The following is a 21671-nucleotide window of genomic DNA, read 5'->3' on the forward strand; positions in this document are numbered from 1 at the left end:
CCTGGAGTTTAGTTACTAGTGGTGTACCGCAAGGTTCTGTTTTGGGGCCACTGCTGTTTGTCATTTTTATAAACGACCTGGATGAGGGTGCAGAAGGGTGGGTTAGTAAATTTGCGGATGACACGAAGGTCGGTGGATTTGTGGATAGTGTCGAAGGGTGTTGTAGGGTACAGAGGGACATAGATAGGCTGCAGAGCTGGGCTGAGAGATGGCAAATGGAGTTTAATGCGGAGAAGTGTGAGGTGATTCACTTTGGAAGGAGTAACAGCAATGCAGAGTACTGGGCTAATGGGAAGATTCTTGGTAGTGTAGATGAGCAGAGAGATCTTGGTATCCAGGTACATAAATCCCTGAAAGTTGCTACCAGGTTAATAGGGCTGTTAAGAAGGCATATGGTGTGTTAGCCTTTAATAGTAGGGGGATCGAGTTTCAGAGCCACGGGGTCATGATGCAGCTGTACAAAACTCTGGTGAGGCCGCACCTGGAGTATTGCGTGCAGTTCTGGTCACCGCATTATAGGAAGGATGTCGAGGCTTTGGAGAGGGTGCAGAGGAGATTTACTAGGATGTTGCCTGGTATGGAAGGAAGATCTTACGAGGAAAGGCTGAGGGACTTGGGGTTGTTTTCGTTAGAGAGAAGGAGGAGGAGAGGTGACTTAATAGAGACATACAAGATAATCAGAGGGTTAGATAGGGTGGATAGTGAGAGTCTTTTCCTCGGATGAGGATGGCAAACACGAGGGGACATAGCTTTAAGTTGAGGGGTGAAAGATATAGGACAGATGTCAGAGGTAGTTTCTTTACGCAGAGAGTAGTAGGGGCGTGGAACGCCCTGCCTGCAACAGTAGTAGACTCGCCAACTTTAAGGGCATTTAAGTGGTCATTGGATAGACATATGGATGTAAATGGAATAGTGTAGGTCAGATGATCGGCGCAACATCGAGGGCCGAAGGGCCTGTACTGCGCTGTAATATTCTAATTCTAATTCTAATTCGAATACCATTTTCCTCCTTAACTGCCTGCTGAACCTGCATGTTTACTTTCAGCAACTGGTGCACAAGGACACCCAGGTCTCACTGCACCTCCCCCTCTCCAAAGTTATCGTCGTTCAGACAATCTGCCTTTCTGTTTTTGACACCAAAGTGGATAACTTCACATTTATCCACATGATACTGCATCTACCATGTATTTCCCACTCACTCAACCTGTCCACATCACACTGGAGCTTCTCTGCATCCTCCTCACAGCTCACCCTCCCACCCAGCTTTGTGTCATCTGCAAACTTGGATATATTACATTTGCTCTTACTGTTTGTTTCCTGTCTGCCAACTAGTTCTCTATCCATGTCAGTACCATACCCCCAATCCCATGGGATTTAACCTTTGCACGCTAATCTCCTGTGTGGGACCTTATTGAAAGCCTTATTAAAATCCAAATACAACACATCCACTCGTTCCCTCTTATCTATTCTATTAGTTACATCCTCAAAAATTCCAGTAGATTTGCCAAGCATGATTTCCCTTTCCTAAATCCATGCTGACTGTGTCCGATCCTGTCACTGTTTCCCAAGTGCTCTGTTATTACATATTTTATAATGGACTCTAGCATTTTCCCCACTACTGATGTCAGGATAACCCCTCTATAATTCACTGTTGTCTCTTTACCTCTTTTTTAAAAATAGTGAGGTTACATTGTCTACCCTCCAATCCATTGTAACTGTTCCAGGATAGAATTTTGAAGACTGACCAGCAATGCATCTACTATTTCTGGAGTCACTTGCTTAAGTGATCAGACCCACCGGCCGTCCATGTCTCCGTTATAAAGACGTCTGCAAACGCGACATGAAATCGTGTGACATTGATCACAAGTCGTGGGAGTCAGTTGCCAGCATTCGCCAGAGCTGGCGGGCAGCCATAAAGACAGGGCTAAATTGTGGCGAGTCGAAGAGACTTAGTAGTTGGCAGGAAAAAAGACAGAGGCGCAAGGGGAGAGCCAACTGTGCAACAGCCCCAACAAACAAATTTCTCTGCAGCACCTGTGGAAGAGCCTGTCACTCCAGAATTGGCCTTTATAGCCACTCCAGGCGCTGCTTCACAAACCACTGACCACCTCCAGGCGCGTATCCATTGTCTCTCGAGATAAGGAGGCCCAAAAGAAAAAGAAAGAACTTGCTTAAGTACTTTGGAATGTAGATTATCAGGCCCTGGGGATTTATCAGCCTTCAATCCCATCAATTTACCCAACACCATTTCCCTATTAATACTGATTTGTGTCCTCATTTGAGAAGAAAGAACCAAAGTATGTATTTAATTGTTCTGCCATTTCTTTGTTCCCTATTACTTCCAAACAGCATTTGATGAAGTGTCACTTAACAGGCTTGTCGATAAAGATAAAGCCCATGGAATAAAAGGGACAAAGTTGTCTGCATGACAGGAAGCAGAGAGAGGGGGTGAAAGGTTGTTGTTAGAACTGGAGGAAGTTTCCCCCAGGGGTCGTTACTAGGTCTGTAACTTTTCATGATCTATTTTAGCCACTTGGACTTGAGTGTAGATTAGAGATACAGCACTGAAACAGGCCCTTCGGCCCACCGAGTCTGTGCCGACCATCAACCACCCATTTATACTAATCCTACACTAATCCCATATTCCGACCACATCCCCACCTGTCCCTATATTTCCCTACCACCTACCTATACTAGGGGCAATTGCTAATGGCCAATATACCTATCAACCTGCAAGTCTTTGGCATGTGGGAGGAAACCAGAGCACACGGAGGAAACCCACGCAGACACAGGGAGAACTTGCAAACTCCACACAGGCAATACCTAGAATTGAACCCGGGTTGCTGGAGCTGTGAGGCTGCGGTGCCAACCACTGCGCCACTGTGCCGCCCTGTAAATAGCACAATTGTAAATTTTACACTTGCCACAAAACCTGGAAGTGTATTGCACAATGAGGATGATATTGACAGACATCAAGTGGATATAGACAGACTGATGGAATGGACGTACACATGGTAGATAAACATTAACAGAAACGCAAAATGATACATTTTTCATAGGATGGACAGGAGAGGCAATGGAAAATAAAGGGTGTAATTTTAATGGGGGTGCAGCAGCAGTTTGGATGCATGTGAATAATTCTATGGCAGGGCATGCAGATAAGATTGTTAAAAATGACATGCTGTGTGACTGTTACAAAGACAAACTATCCCTCCTTGTCTTTCACAGACGTATTGGAGCCTGTTACAATGTTGGTGTCTTCCTCCCACACCTCTCCACAGTCGTCCAGCCAGAAGGAACTACTATTACCTTCTTATTATTTCATGGTAAGTGGGCGCCGCTGCCTGGGCCAGCATTCATTGCCCATCGCTAATTGCTCTTGAGAAGGTGGTGGTGAGCTGCCTTCTTGATCCAACTGGTGCAGGTACACCCACAGTGCTGTTAGGAAGGGATTTCCAGGATTTTGACCCAGTGAGAGTGAAGGAACAGCGATATAGTTCCAAGTCCGGATGATGTGTGACTTGGAGGGGAACTTGCAGTGGTGATGTTCCCATGCATCACTGCCCTTGTCCTTCTTTGTGGTAGAGGTCGCGGGTTTGGAAGGTACTGTTTAAGGAGCCTTGGTGCGTTGCTGCAGTGCATCTTGTAGATGGTACACACTGCTGCCCCTGTGTGCTGGTGCTGGAGGGAGTCAATGACACTACGTACACAATCAATCAATCAAGCAGGGCTGCTTTGTCCTGGATGGTGTTGAGTTCCTGGAATGCTGTTGGAGCTTCACCCATCCAGGCAAGTGGGGAGTATTCCATCGCACTCCTGATTTGTGCCTTATAGATGGTGGAAAGGCTTTGGGGAGTCAGGAAATGAGTTACTCGCCTCAGGATTCCTAGCCTCTGACCTGTTGTAGCTGCAATTCAGCTTCTGTTCAATAATAACCCCTAGAATGTTGATAGTAGAGGATTCAGTGATGATAACGCCATTGACTGTCAAGGGGAGATGGTTAGATTCTCTCTTATTGGAAATGTTCGTGTCCTGGCACTTTTGCAGCATGAATGCGACTTGCCACATATCAGTTTTGGGTGCATCTTGGTTTGCAAGTACGTAGTTCCTTGGAAGTGGCAACACAGGTAGACAGCGTGGTGAAGAAGCCATTTGGCTTGCCTTCATCGGTCGAGGCATTGAGTACAAGAGTTGGGACGTTATGTTACAGTTATACATAACGTTGGTTGGGCCGCATTTGGAGTACTGTGTGCAGTTCTGGTCGCTGCACTACAGTAAAGATGTGATGAAGCTAGAGAGGGTTCAGAAATGATTCACAAGGATGTTGCCTTGTTTGGAGGGCTTGAGTTATAGATAGAGATTGGATAGGCTGGGTCTGTTTTCCCTGGAGCGAAGGAGGCTGAGAGGGGACATGTTAGAGGTATATAAAATTCTGAGAGGCATAGATAAAGTAGTTGGCCAGAGTCTGCTTCCATGGTGGGGGCGACTAAATCTAGACGGCATAGAATTAAGGTGAGAGGGACGAGGTTTAAAGGGGATCAAAGGGGTAAATTTTTCACACAAAGAATAGTGGGTATCTGGAATGAGCTGCCTGAGGAGGTGGTGGAGGCAGGAACAGTAGCGACAGTTAAGAGGCATCTGGACAGGTACTTGAATGAGCAAGGCATAGTAAGATATGGAATTAATGCAGGCAGGTGGAATTAGTATAGATAGGCATCATGGGGTGACTAAATCTGAGGGGGGAGCTGATAGAAGTATAAAAAATTATGAGGTGCATAGATAGGAAGAAACTTTTTTTTTCCCCCTTGGCGCAAGTGTCAATAGCCAGGGGGTAGAGATTTACAGGAAGGGGCAGGAGATTTAGAGGGGAATTGAGTAAAACAAATTCACCCAGAGGGTGGTTGGAATCTGGACCACACTGCCTGAAGGGATGGTAGAGGCAGGAACCCTCATAACATTTAAAAAGTATTTGGAGAAGCACTTGAAATACCATAGCATACAAGGCTATGGGCCAAGTGCCAGAAAATGTGATTAGAATGGATAGGTGCTTGATGGCCAGCATGGATATGATGGGCCGAAGGGTCTGTCTATAGTCTGTATAACTCTATGGCTGTACAAAATGAGTGGAGTTGAAGGAGAAGTTGATCAATGTGAAAACAATTTCAGCCAGGCAGAGGAGGGTGGTAGTGGATGGGGACTGGATGGGCCTCTGTTCAAGGAAGAAGCAGAGAACCCTAAGACCGTCCTGGTGGGGGATGGAAGGTGCAGATACATTGGACGTCCATCATGAAGAGGAACTGGAAATTGTCAAAATGACGTAGTGCGTCCGAAGAGTCGCAGATGTAGGTGGAAAGAGACTGGACGAGGGGAGAAAAAAATCGATTCAAGATAGGAAGTAATAAGTTCAAGTGGGGCAGGAACAGGCTGAAACAATGAGTCTGCTGGGATTGTCCTGTTTGTGGATTTTAGGAAGGAGGTAGAAGTGGGTTGCCCGTGGTTGTGGGACTGTGAGGTTGGAAGCTGTAGCGGGAAGATCTCCAGAGGAGATGAGGTCAGTTACAGTCCTGTGGACAGCAGCTTGATGTTCGCTGGTGGGTTCATGGTCGAGAGGGAAGTAGGAAGAAGTGTCTGAGAGTTGATGCTGAGCCTCTGCAAGGTAGCAGTCGGTACGCCGGACAACAACAGCACCATCCTTGTCTGCAGGTTTGATCACAATGTCGGGATTAGACTTGAGAGAACGGAGTGCAGCAAGTTCAGAGGGGGACAGACTAGAGTGAGTGAGGGGAGCAGAGAAATTGTGATGGCCGATGTTTCACCGACATTTCTCAATGAAACGATCAAAAGTGGTTAAGAGGCCAGAGGGAGGGGTCCAGGTGGAGGGAATATACTTGAGCTGGGTGAGTGGGTCCACTAGTCGGGGTGGGTGTAGGACTCCTGGTCAAGGAAGTGAGGCAGGAGGTGATATGATGGAAAAGAGATCAACAGCATGCCGAGCGTGAATTTAATTAAGGTGGGAGTGTAAGGGGATATAACTGAGTCCTTTGCTAGGTACAGATCATTCGGTGACAGAGGGGGGGAGGTGCACCTGTTTAAGAATAAGGGATCACCCATTTAATACAGCGATGAGGAGACATTGTTTCATCTCAAAGGGTCGAGAGTCTTTGGAATTCTCTTCCTCAAACGGCAGTGGAAGCAGAGAATTTGAAATTTTTTAATGCAGAACTGGATAGATTTTTGATCAGCAAGGGAGTGAAAGGTTACCGGGGGTAGATGGAAATGTGAAATAATCAGTTCAGCCAGGAACTTATTGAATGGTGGAGCAGGCTCGAAGGGCCGAGTGGCCTACTCCTGCTCCTACTTCGTGTGTTCATATATAAATATATGTTGTTGTTGTTATTGATGGCTTTGGAACAGCTCTGTATACTCACCCCAGCCTGAAAAACAATCTATTTTCTGTGCCTTAGCCAATTGGATGTTCACACAACCACTGCCACTTTGATCATTGGGTTCAGTTTTCCGAAGAAGTCGATTAAATCGCTCTTGATCAAACGCCTTTTGAAAGTTTATATACATAACACCAGCTGTACAACCCTCATCAATCCCCTATATTACTCCATCAAATAAATCCTTCAAGCTTGTTAGATACAATTATGTCTTTAACATGTTCATGGTAGTTGACATTTATAAACCCTTGTTTTTCAAAACAGCAGGTATCTGTATCCTGGTTGATGGTTGAAATTTCCCCACCAGGGACGTTAAACTGACTGGTCAGTAAATACAGGGCTTAGTCCATATCTCCTTTTTTTAAACAATGTCTAACATTTACAACCATCCAGTCTCCTGTCATCACTCCAATATCCAAGAAGTATTGGAAGCTCCTGGCCAGTGCCTCTGTTATTTGCACCTTTCCTTCCCTCAACAACTCTCATACATCCCATGCAGACCATGCAAATGTTCTGCTTTATTGTGGTACAAAAAGGGTTGGATTGAACCTGTTTGTTCAGTGACTGTAATTAATGTAATCCATGGACTCTAATTGCGTCACTGGAGGGTTTCCTTCTTCTATTAATACAGGACTCCTTTTAATGTGTTCTTCCACCATGTCTGCAGGAGCATCACCCCCGCACTAACAGGGATCAGTGGCTCCAGTGAGATGGAGAGGATAGATCAGAATCTGAGAACAATAGATTGGAATGTTACAAAAATGGACAGGAGTTTATCCCATTGGTTTGATTATCTTACTGCGGATGATTATTGGATAACATTGGCGCATCGGATCCACTGGGCACTGATGCTGATTCAACACATTTATTATCCCATCCTCGCTATTGTTGGTGTCCCTGGTAAGTCTCTCTATCCAGCTATTAATTCTAGAAACCATGATTAACTGTTTTACTGTTCTTAACAACGACCACCTTCAAAATATCGTCCTCCATGTGAGCCCATTTGCTGCATAAACTCTGGTCTGTGTCTTTGTCAAATCTACTATACCAATGCTGTCCTGGTTACTCTCCCTGTTACAAACCACCATAAACCACAGTCTGTACAAAACTCTGCTGTCCATATCCTAATTCACACTAAATCTCATTCACGCAACATCCCTGAGCTCAGTGACCTATATTGTTTTTTGTAGGATAGTATACAAAAAGAAATAAATGGGGTGTGGATGAAGGGTACCACAATAATTATGGGTGAATTTAATCTGCATGTAAATTGGGCAAATCAGATTGGCAAAGGTAGCCGAAAGAATTATCACATTGAGTGTATTCAGGACAGTTCCTTAGAGTAGCACGTTCTGCAGTCAACCAGAGAGGAAACTATTCTAGAACTGGTAATGTTCAATGAGACAGGATTAATGAAGAACCTCCTAAAAAAGGAGTCTTTAGACAACAATTATCATAACATGATAGCATTTCAATGTTCAGACGGAAGGGAAAACTGTGGGTCTAAGACTAGTTTTTAAAAAAAACCTAAATAAAGGTAATTATAAGGATATGAAGGCATAGGTGGCAAAAGTGAACTTGGAAACTAGGTTAAAAGGTAGTACAGGAGAGATGCAGTGGCAGATTTTTAAGGAGATACTTAATAACTCTCAGCAAAGATGTATCGCAATGAGAAAGAAAGGCTCTTGCAGAAGGTTGCATCATACGCGGCAAAATAATGAAGTTAAGGATAATATTGAATTGAAAGAAACATGACAAATCTGCAAAGATTGTTGGTGGGTGAGAAGATTAGACAGATTTTAAGAACCAGCAATCAATGTTAAAAAAGAGGGAAAGGTAGAGTGTGGGAGAAAGCCAACTAGTAATCTAAAAATAGAGGATAAGAGTTTATACAAGTATTTAAATAGGGAAATAGAAACTAAAATTAGTGTTAATCCTCTAGAAAGTGAGTTTTCAGAATTAATAATGAGAAACAAGGACATGGTGGAGGTGTTGAACAGCTATTTTCTGTCTGTTTTCATTGTAGAAGACATAGCAAACCTTCCAAATATACCTAAATCAAGAGGCAAAAGGAAGTGAGGAACTTAAAACAATCACTATGACCAGGGAAAAGAGGATACTGGGAAAACTATCACACCTAAAGGCTGATAGGACCCACCATCCGTGGATAACGAAAACAGCTAAAGATAGTATCAAACTTAAAGATAAAGCATTTAGCGGTGCAAAGATGGGTGGCAGGGCAGAAGATTAGACAGAATATAAAAATCAGCAAAGAACAACTAAAGATTGATAAGGAAGGAAACATTAGAGTACGAGGGAAAGCTGGCTAGAAATATAAAGACAGATAGGAAGAGTCTCTATAGATATTTAAAGAAGAAAAGAGTTAACAATGTGAACATTAGTCCTACAGAAAGTGAGTCTGCGAAATTAATAATGGAAAATAAGGAGATAGCAGATGAATTGAGCAGATATTTTGCATTGATCTTCACGATTGAGGATGCAAGTCACATCCCAGTATTAGCTGTAATTCAGGAAATGGAAGGGAGGGAGGGAGAAACCCAAGAAAATTACAATCACCAGGGAAGTGATACTGAGCAAATTGTTGGAGCTGCGGAATGACAGTCCCCCGATCCTGAAGAGTGACTAGTGAGATAATTGATGCGCTGGTTTTGATTTTTCAAAATACCCTAGATTCAGAGAAGGTTTAATTCGATTGGTAAATAACGAACTCCTTTATTCAAAAAGGGAGAGAGACAGAAAGCAGGAAACTACAGGCCAGTTAGCTTAACATCTCTCTTAGGAACAATGTTAGAAGCTATTATTAAATATGTAACAGAGCATTTAGAAAAAGTCAAGGTAATCAGGCAGAATCAACATGGTTTTCTGAAAGGGGAAATCATGTTTAACCAATTTATTGGAGTTCTTTGAAGAAGTAACATGTGCTGTGGATAATGGGGAACTGGTGGATGTACTATACTTAGATTTCCAGAAGGAATTTGATAGAGTGCCACATCAAAGGTTATTGTGAAAAAGAAAATATCATGGTGTAGGGAGTAGTATATTGTCATAGATAGAAGATTGGCTAGCTAACAGGAAATAGAGAGTAGGCATAAATGGGTCATTTTCTGGTTGGTAAGATGTAATGAGTGGTGTGCCACAGGGATCAATGCTGGTGACTCAACGTTTTATAATTTATAATTTGGATGAAGAGACTGAAGTTATGGTTGCTAAATTTGCTGATGAAACAAAGATAGGTCGGAAGGTAAGTTGTGAAGAGGATATAAGGAGGCTACAAAGGGATATAGATAGGTTATGTGAGTGGGCAAAGATCTGGAAAACGGAGTATCATGTGGGAATCGTGAAATTTCCCATTTTGGCAGGAAGAATAAAAAAGAAGTGTATTATATAAATGGTGAGATTGCAGAACTCTGAGATGCACAGGGATCCGGGTGTCCTAGTGCATAAACAAAAAAGGTTAGTATGCAGGTACAGCACGTAATTAGGAAAGCTAATAGAATGTTACCATTTATTGCAAGGGGAATTGAATACATAAGTAAGGAGGTCTTGCTACAGTTATACAGGTAATTGGTGAGACCACATCTGGAGGACCGACTATTGTACTGATCTCCTTAGTTAGGGAAGGATGTAAATGCGTTGGAAGCAGTTCAGGGAAGGTTTGCGAGACTAATACCTGGCATGGGCGAGTTGTCATATGAAGAAAGGGTGGGCAGGCCAGGGTTGTACCTGCTGGAGTTTAGAAGAGTAAGAGGTGACTTGATTGACACATAAAAGATCCTGAGGGGTCTTGACAGGGTGGATGCGGAAATGATGTTTCTTCTTGTTGGAGAATCTAGAATTCGGGGTCACTGTTTAAAAATAAGGGTCGCCCATTTAAGACAGAGATGAGGAGATTTTTTTTCTGAGGGCCGTGAATCTTTGGAACACTTTTCCTCAAAAGGCGGTGGAAGCAGAGTCTTTGAATATTTTTAAATCAGAGGTAGATAGATTGTTGATAAGCAAGGAGGTGGAAGGTTAGTGGGAGAAGCTGGGATTGTGCAGTCGAGGGTACAATCAGATCAGCCATGATCTTATTTAATGATGTAGCAGGCTCGAGGGCCCGAGTGACCTACTCCAGCTCCTACCTTGTATATTTGTCTGTCCAGTCCAGTCCCCAGGACCAGATGGCCTGCGTCCAAGGGTCCTAAGGTAAGTATGGTAGATAAATGTGCTGACGACATCAAGATGGGACGGAAAGTACGTGGTCAAGATGAGGTAAAGAGTTTGCAAAGGGATACAAATAGGTTAAGTGAGGTCGCAAAACTTTGGCGGATGGAGTATAATGTGGTAAGATGTGAACTTGTTCACTTTGGCCGGAAGGATAGAAAAGCAGTATACTATTTAAATGTAGAGAGATTGAAGAACTCGGTGGTACAGAGGGATCTGGGTGTCCGGGTACATGAATCTGAAAGAGTTAGTATACAGGGACAGCAAGTGATTCGGAAGGCAAACGGAATGTTAACGTTTATTGCAAAGGGAATCGAATATCAAAGTGGGGAAGTTTTACTGCAGCTGTGCAGGGCCTTGGTGAGACCACATCTGGAATATTGTGTACAGTTTTGGTCTCCTTATTTGATCAAAATGAAATTATTGCATAAGAAGCAGGTCAGCAAAAGTTAACTTGACTCATTCCCTGAATGAAGGGCTTATATTATGAAGACATTTTTTTAACGGTTTGGAGTTTAGAAAAATGAGATGTGTCTTTTTGAAGCTTATCAGATCCTGTGGGGACTTGATAGAGTGGATACCGGGAGGATGTTTCAATTGTGGGGGAGACTGGAACAAGGGGATAAAGTTTAAAAATAACAGATCAGTCATGCCCTTATTCGAATGGTGGAGCAGGCTCAACGGGTCTAATGGCCTCCTCCTGCTCCTCAGTTCTATCTTCCTACGTCCAACACCTCAATTTTAATATTCTCACTCTTGTAATCAAATCCCTTCATGTCCTCACCCCTCTGATTATCCCAATACCCTGTCCATTTCCAGTATTCCTGAAACTTGTTCATCTTAAAGTCTTTTTATAATTCCCTTTTTAAACTGAGTTTCTTTCCCTCTGTTTCTCTCCCTGACCACACATTTCATCTCTCCAGCTCCACTGGTGCTGTGGAAGTTTGGATCCAGAAAATGGTGTGAGCTGCACTGCCAGTCACATCCAGTACATTGCACAGGACACCCAGGCTGGCCGGGGTGATAGCGTGGGTGTAACGTGTGTGTGTCTGTAGTGTGAGGAGGGGTCTGAATATGCTGTTCATCAGCCATTCCCACAACTGTGACGTACGTCTTTGAAACTTGACCTGGACATGTCCACTGACCGCCTGTGTTAGTCACTGTCAGCTGAACATGCATTCAGCAGCACGAGGAACTCCCTCTAATTTTATTTCAAAGGACCAGGCATCCAACTTACAGGTGAAGGGCTTTTGACTTACTTCTGCTAGTATAAAGTTGGGGGAGGTGCTGTGGATGATTTTCTGGAGGTTGTGTTGTGAGCTGCTGCAGGCATTCAGGGAGGACAGAGGATTTGGTGACCCAACACTGGACCAGGTATGGGGACTGTAGTTACTGTGTCTCTGCAACAAATGGAGCAGAGGCTGCAGAGAGGGGAAGCTCTGTAAAGAGGGAGGAGGAGGGGTCTCTTCCCTACCCAGCCCGGGTTCTCCAAGCACAAAAGAGCAGTGGTCCTAATACCGAGCCCTGGGGAACACCACTGCATACTCCCATCGAGTCTGAACAACAACCTTTCACCATTTCTCTCTGTTTACTGTGCATTAGACAATGTTATATCCAAACTGTCACTGTCCCTTTAATCCACAGTGTTCAGTTTTCCTAACCTGTCTATTGAATGTGACTTCATGAAACACCTTTTGAAAGTCCATATATATAACTTCAATGACAGGCAGATTGGTGAGGACGAGGTCAAATATATTTTTCACTCTGGTTGGTTACCTCACCGCCTGCTCCAGACTCAGTCTAGCAGCCGCATCCTTTAGGACTCTGCCAACTCAGTCAGTAGTGATGCTACCGAGTCACTCTTGGTGATGGATATTAAATTCCCTTACCCAGAGTACATTCAGTGTCCCTGCTACCCTTAGTACTTCCTCCAAATGGTGTTCAACATGGAGGAGTACTGACTCATCAGCTGAGGGAGGGCGGTAGTTGGAAATCAGCAGGAGGTTTCCTTCCCCATGTTTGACCTGATGCCATGAGACTTCATGGGGTCCTGAATCAAGGGTCTGTCCTGTTTCTGGGGTGTAGACATACCTTGGAATGGGAATGCTTGTGTCTGGGACATTATAAGATATAATTCGGTGAGGATGAATTTGTTTTCTGCAACTTGACTAGTCTATGCGACAGTTCTGCCAATTTTTGCACAAGCCTCCAGATGTTACCAAGGAAGACTTTGCAGGGTCGACAGGGCTGAGTTTGCCTTTGTCGTTTTTGGTGCCTAGGTCGATACCAGGTGGCCCATCCAGTTTCATTGCTTTATTTGGCTTTTCTACAACCGAGCAGCTTACTCCTCCATTTCATAAACAACCACATTGCTGTGGGTCTTGAGTCACATGTAGGCCAGACCAGATTAGGATGGCAGATTTTCTTCCATAAGGGACATGAGTGAACCAGATGAATTTTTACAACAATTGACAATGTTTTCATGGTCACCATTAGAATAGATATTTTAATTTCAGAATTTTATTAATTGAATTCAAATTTCACCATCTGCCGTGGTGGGACTTGAACCCATGTCCCCAGAGCATTAGCCTGGGCGTCTGGGCCACTAGTCCAGTGGCATTGCTACTCCACCGTCACCTCCCTGTGGTTCAGTTTCGGGGGTGGGGCAGAGCTTTAACACTGGTATAATTCCCTCAAAGCCCCTCTTCACAGCTTCTAACCCTTCACTAATTCTGGTATTTCCTGACGGTAACTCGTTTTGGTCCAGGATTTGTTCTAATTTTCTCCACATCTAATGTACAGTGTCAATGCCTCCTGTTCCCAGAGTAACTGATTGTACAGGATGCAACTATTCTCCTGACAAACTTCAATTTCCTTCTGTAACCTATCTATCTGTTCCTTCAATTGGTTGTGTTTGTTTTATTTAACTGTGATGTGCACAGATGATCCCCATTGTCCAACTTATCCCAGCACTTTATTTTAGCTAAAAGTTGCATTTCTGGATGTTCTCATAAATTCTCCTGAGGATGAAATCGTAAACCACACTGGACTTCTCCAAAATTCTTAGGAAGTCAGTTATTCCAGGTGCGACTGTTTTTCTCTGTCAGGAAACTGATCGACTATTCCCTGTGATATACCAACAACATTATGCATCTGACTTTATTTCTTCCAAGTTCTCTCAAGGTTCCATCCTCGCTGTTCGCAATGATCACACACATTTCACCGAGTATAAACTCTCTCCCTCTCTCTCTGTCTCAAAGTTTCCTACCCGGTCCCAGTGATGATCACTCATGCCCAACTGAGATTATAATTTCTCACAAACCCAAGTAAACCAGGCCTCTGAACCCAATCTCTGTGATCCCTCTCCTAGACCTCTGTAAGATCAGATCATGTGTCACAGATCATCCAAAAGTAGGTCGAGGAGACACAAGCAGTTTATTGCGGATTGACAGTTCAAATACAAAACAAAATCAGAACAGATAGTGTAGGCATCTGACCTGTGACAGGTGAGAATGGTTTGTTATCCTCGATTGGATAGATGGAATGGCATGATCTCTGCTGTCTGACCTGTGACAGGTGAGAATGGTTTGTTATCCTCGATTGGATAGATTGAATGGCATGATCTCTGCTGTCTGACCTGTGACAGGTGAGAATGGCTTGTTATCCTCGATTGGATAGATGGAATGGCATGATCTCTGCTGTCTGACCTGTGACAGGTGAGAATGTTTTTTTTATCCTGGATTGGATGGGTGGAATCTTATATTATCATATTATTGTATTCTATTCAGGGCATGTGAGTATCACTGAGAAGGCCAGCATTCGGTCCCCATCCCAAATTGCCCTTGAGTTGCCCTTTGCTTTTTTACAGGTGTACCGAAAACTGACTGGACCTGACCAGCATGCATTGTGCAGGCCAAAAGGGTGTATCTGAGATAAAGTAACCTGTTAACAGCTACAAGCTGCTTTACAGATTAACAGAGTTACTCGTGGAAGAAAACACTTTTAGTCTGAGGGATGTTTGAACAATAAACAGAACGGTCATACATATCACATCAAAACTAATTAAGAGACCTACTTCAAAGTTCTATTTCACTTTGATGCCAATTTAGAACTTCACAGAGGTTTTGCATGCACAAAACACTGCAAACATGTGTTTTATTTTTTTATTTTATTGTTATGTAGAGATACAGCACTGAAACAGGCCCTTCGGCCCAACGCGTCTGTGCCAACCAACAACCAACCATTTATAATAACCCTACAGTAATCCCATATTCCCTATCACCTCCCTACACTAGGGGCAATTTACAATGCCCAATTTACCTATCACCTGCAAGTCTTTGGATGTGGGAGGAAACCAGAGCACCCAGCGAAAGTCCACGCAGACACAGGGAGAACTTGTAAACTCCGCACAGGCAGTACCCAGAATCTAACCCGAGCCCCAGGAGCTGTGAGGCTGCGGTGCTAACCACTGCGCCACCCCATGTTGGACATGTTGTCTGGAAACACAAAGAAAAGAGATTGGCGTGACTGAATATGTTTTAAAATGCTAATTCAGCTGGTCTAAGTTTTACAAACTGTCTTGAAAGACTACGAGAGTGACACAAACTGTCATTGATTGATGATGCCAGTGCCTGTCTTCTTAGAAATGAGAATAAACTAGAAATTCTCTAAGAAACAGTTTGTAAGACATCAGGAATGCAAGGGATTTGGATTCTTTCATTGTCCTGTGGTTTAAAATATGTATGTAACCAGGAAGGAAAGCTGCTATTGGTTTTACTGATATCAGTCCCGGGGCATCTGTAACATCCACAAGTGGTAATGAAATTACTGAAGGAAATGTAAACACGTGCTCACCATCAAGGCAGTCTCTTGTATCACAGTTTGAACAAAGAATTAGACATCTCATTGGACAACTGTAGCTTACGGTGGATTTTAATAGGGCAGTGTGATCTTATCAATGAAACATCCAGCCCACCTTGGTATGAAAGGTGTAAAGATTATTGTAAATGGTGATTCAGTGATAAGGTCGAGGAGCTTGGTCAGTTACTGAACGAATAGCACAAATCCTTGTAACATGTTTGTGACTAATGAGTGTATTGCTAACAGGTGCATTGCGAATGGATATTTTGTATAATTGTTAACTAGTAGTATTCCTACTCAATCTCGTAGAGTCATTGGTGCTCAATTTGAGCTTTGAGTGCTGTACCGTTACTTCCTGTCATTATCATGTTCGAACCACAGAGTAACCAATCAAAAAATCACAATTTATAAACAACAATTGTTTAGATATGTGGATATGAGGCTTCACATTTTCATTCCCAGGAATATCGACACAAAGACCTGTGTCCAGAGTTATGTCCTTGACTAGTTAACGACCCCTATTAAAAACTCTGGAATACAATTCCTGCCTCTTTGTTGTCCATTCATAATTATCCTTAACAACTGAGTGACTTGCTAGGCTATTGCAGAGGACAGTTAGCAGTGAATCACATTGAGTTACATGTAGACCAGATTAGGTAAGGATGGCAGATCTCCTTCCCTAAAAGACATTAGTGAATCAGATAGATTGTTATAAAAATCAATTATAGTTTCATGCAACATTACTGAGTTCAGCTTTCAATTCCAGATTTTATTTTATTTATTAATTGAATGTATTAATTAAATTCCACCAGCTGTCACTGCCTCTCCACCTCACGTTCCTCCCAGAAGACACTACTGAAAACCTTCCTCTATGACCAATCTGTTCGTCATCTGACCTCATAATCTCCTGTTGTTTCACGTGTCATACTTTCCTTTATAATGCTCCTGCAAAGCACCTTGTGATGTTCTATTACATTAAAGGCATTATGTAAATATAGGTTGTTGTTGACATTTACGAGACATGGGTTGTCTTACTATATCCTTGCTGCTTGTCGTTTTTTGTCCATTCGAATCCTATATCCACTTGAGATAATTCAATATATTTACGTTTACAACCTCGCTATTGTTGGTGCCCTGGTAAGTCACTCTATAAAGATTTAATTCTCTAATCCATTTTTACCTATACTACTGTTCTTGCCATTGACTCTTCCCTCCTTGCTGCTGTTGTTATTCCTGGTGAATCTCTATCTCCAGCTATTAGCTGTCAAACCATTGCTAATGTTATTACAGTTCTTGTAATTAACTCTCTCATCTTTGCTGTTGCTGCTGTCTCTATTTTCCACTCGGAGATCTGTAAACACTGATTCACTGAAATACTGTGATAGAGTCATACAGTCGTACAGCATAGAAACAGGCCCTTCGGCCCACCGCGTCCATGCCGACCATAATGCCTATGCATACTAATCCCACCTGCCTGAGTTAATGCCATATCCCTCTATGCCTTGCTCGTTCAAGTACCTGTCCAAATGCCTCTTAAATGTTGCTACTGGTCCTGCCTCCACCACGTCCTCAGGCAGCTAATTCGAGATATTCTTTGTGTGAAAAATTTACCCCTTTGCGCCCCTTTAAACCTCCTCCCTCTCACCTTAAATATATGTAATTTTAGTCACCCCTACCATGGGAAACAGACTATGGCTATCTACCCTATCTATGCCTCTCATAATTTTATATACCTCGACCATTTCCCCTCTCAGCCTTCTTCGTTCCAGGGAAAACAGACCCAGCCTATCCAATCTATATCATTAACTCAAGCCCTCCAAACAAGGCAACATCCTTGTGAATCATTTCTGAACCCTCTCTAGCTTAATCACATCTTTCCTGTAGTATGGCGACCAGAACTGCGCACAGTACTCCAAGTGCGGCCTAACCAACGTAATGGACAACTGTAACGTGACGTCCCAACTCTTGTACTCAATGCCTCGGCCGATGAAGGCAAGCATGCCATACACCTTCTTCACCACCCTGTCTACCTGTGTTGCCACTTTCAGGGAACTATGTCCTTGCACCCCAAGGTCTCTCTGCTCAGTAACACTCCCCAGGGCCCTGCCATTCACTGTATATATCCTGCCCTTGTTTGACCTCCCAAAATGCATCACTTCACACTTGTCTGCATTATATTCCATTTTCAAATCCCTTGACCACCTCCCCAGTTGATCTTTCTCCTGTTGTAACCTTAGACAACCTTCTTCACTGTCCACTATACCACCAATTTTGGTGTCATCTGCAAACTTACTAATCATGCCCCTTACTATCACATCCAAGTCATTAATATATATGACAAACAACGGAGTGCCCAACACCGATCCCTGCGGCACACTACTGGTCACCGGCCTCCAATCTGAAAAACAACACTCCACTACCAGTCTCTTCCTTCTGTCACTAAGTCAATTTTGTATCCAGTTGGCCAGCTCACTCTGGATCCCATGTGTTCTAACCTTATGTACCAACCAACCATGCGGGACCTTGTCAAAGGTCTTGCTAAAGTTCATGTCGACAACATCCATCGGCCTGCCCTCGTCAATCATCTTTGTCACCTCCTCAAAAAACTCAATCAAATTCGAGTCATGATTTCCCACACACGAAGCCATGCTGACTATCCCTAATCATACTTTGCCTTTCCAAATGAATGTAAATCCTGTCTCTCAGAATCCCTTCCAATAACTTTCCCACCACTGATGTAAGGCTCACTGGCTTGTAGTTCCCTGGCTTATCCCTGCTGCCCTTCTTAAATAAAGACACAACATTAGCTATCGTACAGTCTTCTGGTACCTCACCCGCGGCTAACGATGAATCAAAATGTTCTGTAAATTAATTTTTTGGAAGACTGAAGCCAGTGCCATTGGTATCCATCACAAACTCCATCTCCTATCTGTGAAACACATATCCCTCCCTGGACAATTTAGGAGGCTGAAACAGACTGTTTACAGCCTCTGTTCTATTTAAACCTAAGCTGAGTTCATCTCCATATTCTCTCCATCACCAACCCTGCCTACTACCACCTCTGAAATATCACCCGTCTCCACCTCTGCCTCACTCTATCTGTTGCATAAATCCTCATCTGTGCCTTTGTTAAATCCGCACTTGACTATTGCAATTCTATCCTGGTCACGTTCCCAGGTAAAACCTCCATAAACCACAACCCATCCAGAACGCTGCTGCCTGTGTTCTAACGCACACCAAATCCCGATCACCCATCACCTCTGTGCTCACTGATCTACATTGTCTCCCGGTCTGGCAGCACCTTAATTTTAATCTTCTCATTCTTGTGTTTGAATACCTCCCTGGTCTCACCCTGCCAATTAATCCCAATTCCCCTCTCCATTCCCATATTCCTACAAATCTTTTACCATCAAGTCTAATTCCATGTCTCCTTTCAAAGTGAATTTCCTTCCCTCTCTATCTCTCCCTTGTGTTGATTTTCAGCTCTTACAACACCACTGTTGCCCACAGTAAGGAAGTTTAGATCCATAAAATGTATGAGCTGAGCTACCAGCCACTTCCGGCATGGCCAGCACACTGCCTCATGCTGTGCAGAGCTCTAGCCCAAGTGTACATTGCATGCATTAATACCAGGAGGAGTTGTTGAATGTCACGCCAAACTGCTATTCCAGCAGCTTTGATGCACGTCTTTGAAACTTGGTCTGTGCATATTCACTGACTGCCTGTGTTAGTCATTCTCAGCTGAACAAAAATTCAGCAGCACGAGGAACCCCTGTCGTGTTAGTTAAAAGGACCAGGCATCCAACCTACAGTTGAAGGACTTTTGACTTACTTCTGCTATTGTAAAGTTAGTGGAGGTGCTGTGGATTGTTTTCTGGAGGTTGTGTTGTGAGCTACTGCAGACATTCAGGGAGAACAGCGGCTGTTGGTGACCCAACTCTGGACGAGGTCTGGGGACTGCAGTTACAGTGTCTGTGGATCTGTCACATCACCAACAAATGGAGCAGAGGCGCAGAGAGGGGAAGCTCTGTAAAGAAGGAGGAGGAGGGGGCTCGTCCCTACCTACCCCGGGTTTTCCAAGAGCACTTTTCCTACCTACACCTAACCCAGGAGCAGTGTGTGAGGTGACTCTGATTCAATAGGGAGATGGTCACAGAGCTGTGTCACCTCCTGCAACACGACCTGGAGCCTCAGATCAGGGTGAGAACGGAGCTGTCAGTGGCTGTTAAGGTCACATTTTCATTGAACTTGTATGTATCTGGAGTTTTCCAGGAAGGGGCGGGCGCCGTATACAAAATGGAGTCATCGACAGTGATAGTCATAGAGTCATCTACCAAACAGAAGATGTCCATTCGGTCCATCGAGAAAGTGCCGACTCGGTCTGGAGCAATTCAGTCAGTCCTACCTCTCGGTTCTATCCCTAGAGCCCTGCAAGTTCACTTCCTTCAAGCACCCATCCAGTTTCCTGTTGAAATTGAAAGGAAGGATCAAATTGTAAGGAGGTAAAGCTGGTAGCAACAGGTAGATAAAGTAGAAAGTGATATTAGAAGGCAGGTGAAACAAAGATGAGCATCAACTAGAATGCAGAATGTCAGGAAGACACGGTTATGGGCACTGTACCTGAATGCACGCAGTTGCACGTAGATTATTTAAAGGCCCAAATAGAGATAAACGAATATGATCTCAGATTATTCCAAATTCAAATAACAGTAAATTTCCCTTTGAATGCTTTAAATAACCAATCATATCAATTTAATTTTGCTTATCGATTCCAATTTCTTATTCCCAGACTTGGTGATATTGCATATTTTAGTAAAGACAGAAGTGCGTGCAACTATTTCTCCTTCTCAATCAATCACTTTGTCTCATTGATAAAGATAGTTGCAGCAAGGTTAATTTCTTGCTTGTCTCCAAGGGGACGGAGCAAAGCATTCTCCGCTGCGCCACTTAACGTAACCCTTTTGTTTTAATGGAAAAGAACTAAACTCCCTTTTAAATGTTTTTTGGTATCCTTAGGATTTTCAAACAACAAAATCTTTAGTAACATTATCAACTTCGAAGGAAACCATCTCCATCAGGAAAGACAGCATTTTCGATCAAACTTGAATTGTTTCCAAACTTTTAGCATCCTTTGTAAGAGATTTCTAATCCAAGGATTTTTTTTATAAAACAAAGATTATTCCAAATTCCAATTCACTGCAATAAATATTTAAAAATCTAAACTGCCGATGTTACATGAGTGAGTCCTATGTCTGGAACTTAAGACTCCCCCAAAACTCGACATGCTAAACTTGAAAGTTCATTGTGGTTGCAAATGACATTTCCAGTTTCTTTTTCAATTTAACAGGTCAATTATCCTTAACAGTATTAATTTAATTCAGACTTATCAACTACACACAGAACAGAATAGCACGTGCTTTTTTTAAAAAGATAGGTAAATTACATCATTTTTCTTGTTCTTCAGACGCCTTTTCAAAAGTCTGTAATAAAACCAAAAACTAAAGAAAAAGTTATTTAACATTCTTACAACAAAACGATTTAACACCAGCTCCTTACACAAACTTTAATCTTTCCCATTATCTCCTTTGCTTATCCTTCCCTCCCTTAAAACCAATATCCAATTCCTCACATTTGCTACTTAAAACAGTCAGTAAAACATGTCTTTAATTTAAACTCCAAAAAAAAATAGAACAGATTTTAAACTGGAACTCCAATTAAAGCAGGAGTTGTAAACTTCAAATTGGATTTCTGCCAAACATCTTCAGACCTTCAAGACTGAAGCTTATCTTTTAGAAAATTGTTCATTGCCTTTTCACAGTTACAAAACTAACTTTTAAAATCAAAATAAAATTTTAACTTAACATATAATTCAATTTTATATCCCATTCCTGGGTGCACAATCTTAAATCGAAATGAACACACTCAACAATCACTTTTCACACTCATTCAATTCCAAACAACTTAATAGACTCATGCTTTCAACATTAAAGACAGACAACAAAGAGTTAACAACAGTCAGTTCTACAGAACACAAGTTTCACAGAACACAAGCTGCACAACCCAGACATTCAATTCAGTCGTGGACGCTTCCAACAATCACACATTCGAATCAAAGATACAGTAACTTGTTTTAACTCTAAAACA

General features: G+C 42.8%; 1 long non-coding RNA gene across 1 annotated transcript; it reads left to right on the forward strand.

Moving 5' to 3' along the window:
- Positions 1–3237: 3237 nt before the first annotated feature.
- On the forward strand, positions 3238–16431 carry LOC137362544 (uncharacterized). Its single transcript, XR_010972519.1, has 3 exons — positions 3238–3326; positions 7111–7343; positions 16340–16431. It is a non-coding gene; the product is annotated as an uncharacterized lncRNA (long non-coding RNA).
- Positions 16432–21671: the final 5240 nt, after the last annotated feature.

Source organism: Heterodontus francisci, unplaced genomic scaffold (assembly GCF_036365525.1).
Source record: "Heterodontus francisci isolate sHetFra1 unplaced genomic scaffold, sHetFra1.hap1 HAP1_SCAFFOLD_288, whole genome shotgun sequence".
Classification (NCBI taxonomy): Eukaryota; Metazoa; Chordata; class Chondrichthyes; order Heterodontiformes; family Heterodontidae; genus Heterodontus; species Heterodontus francisci.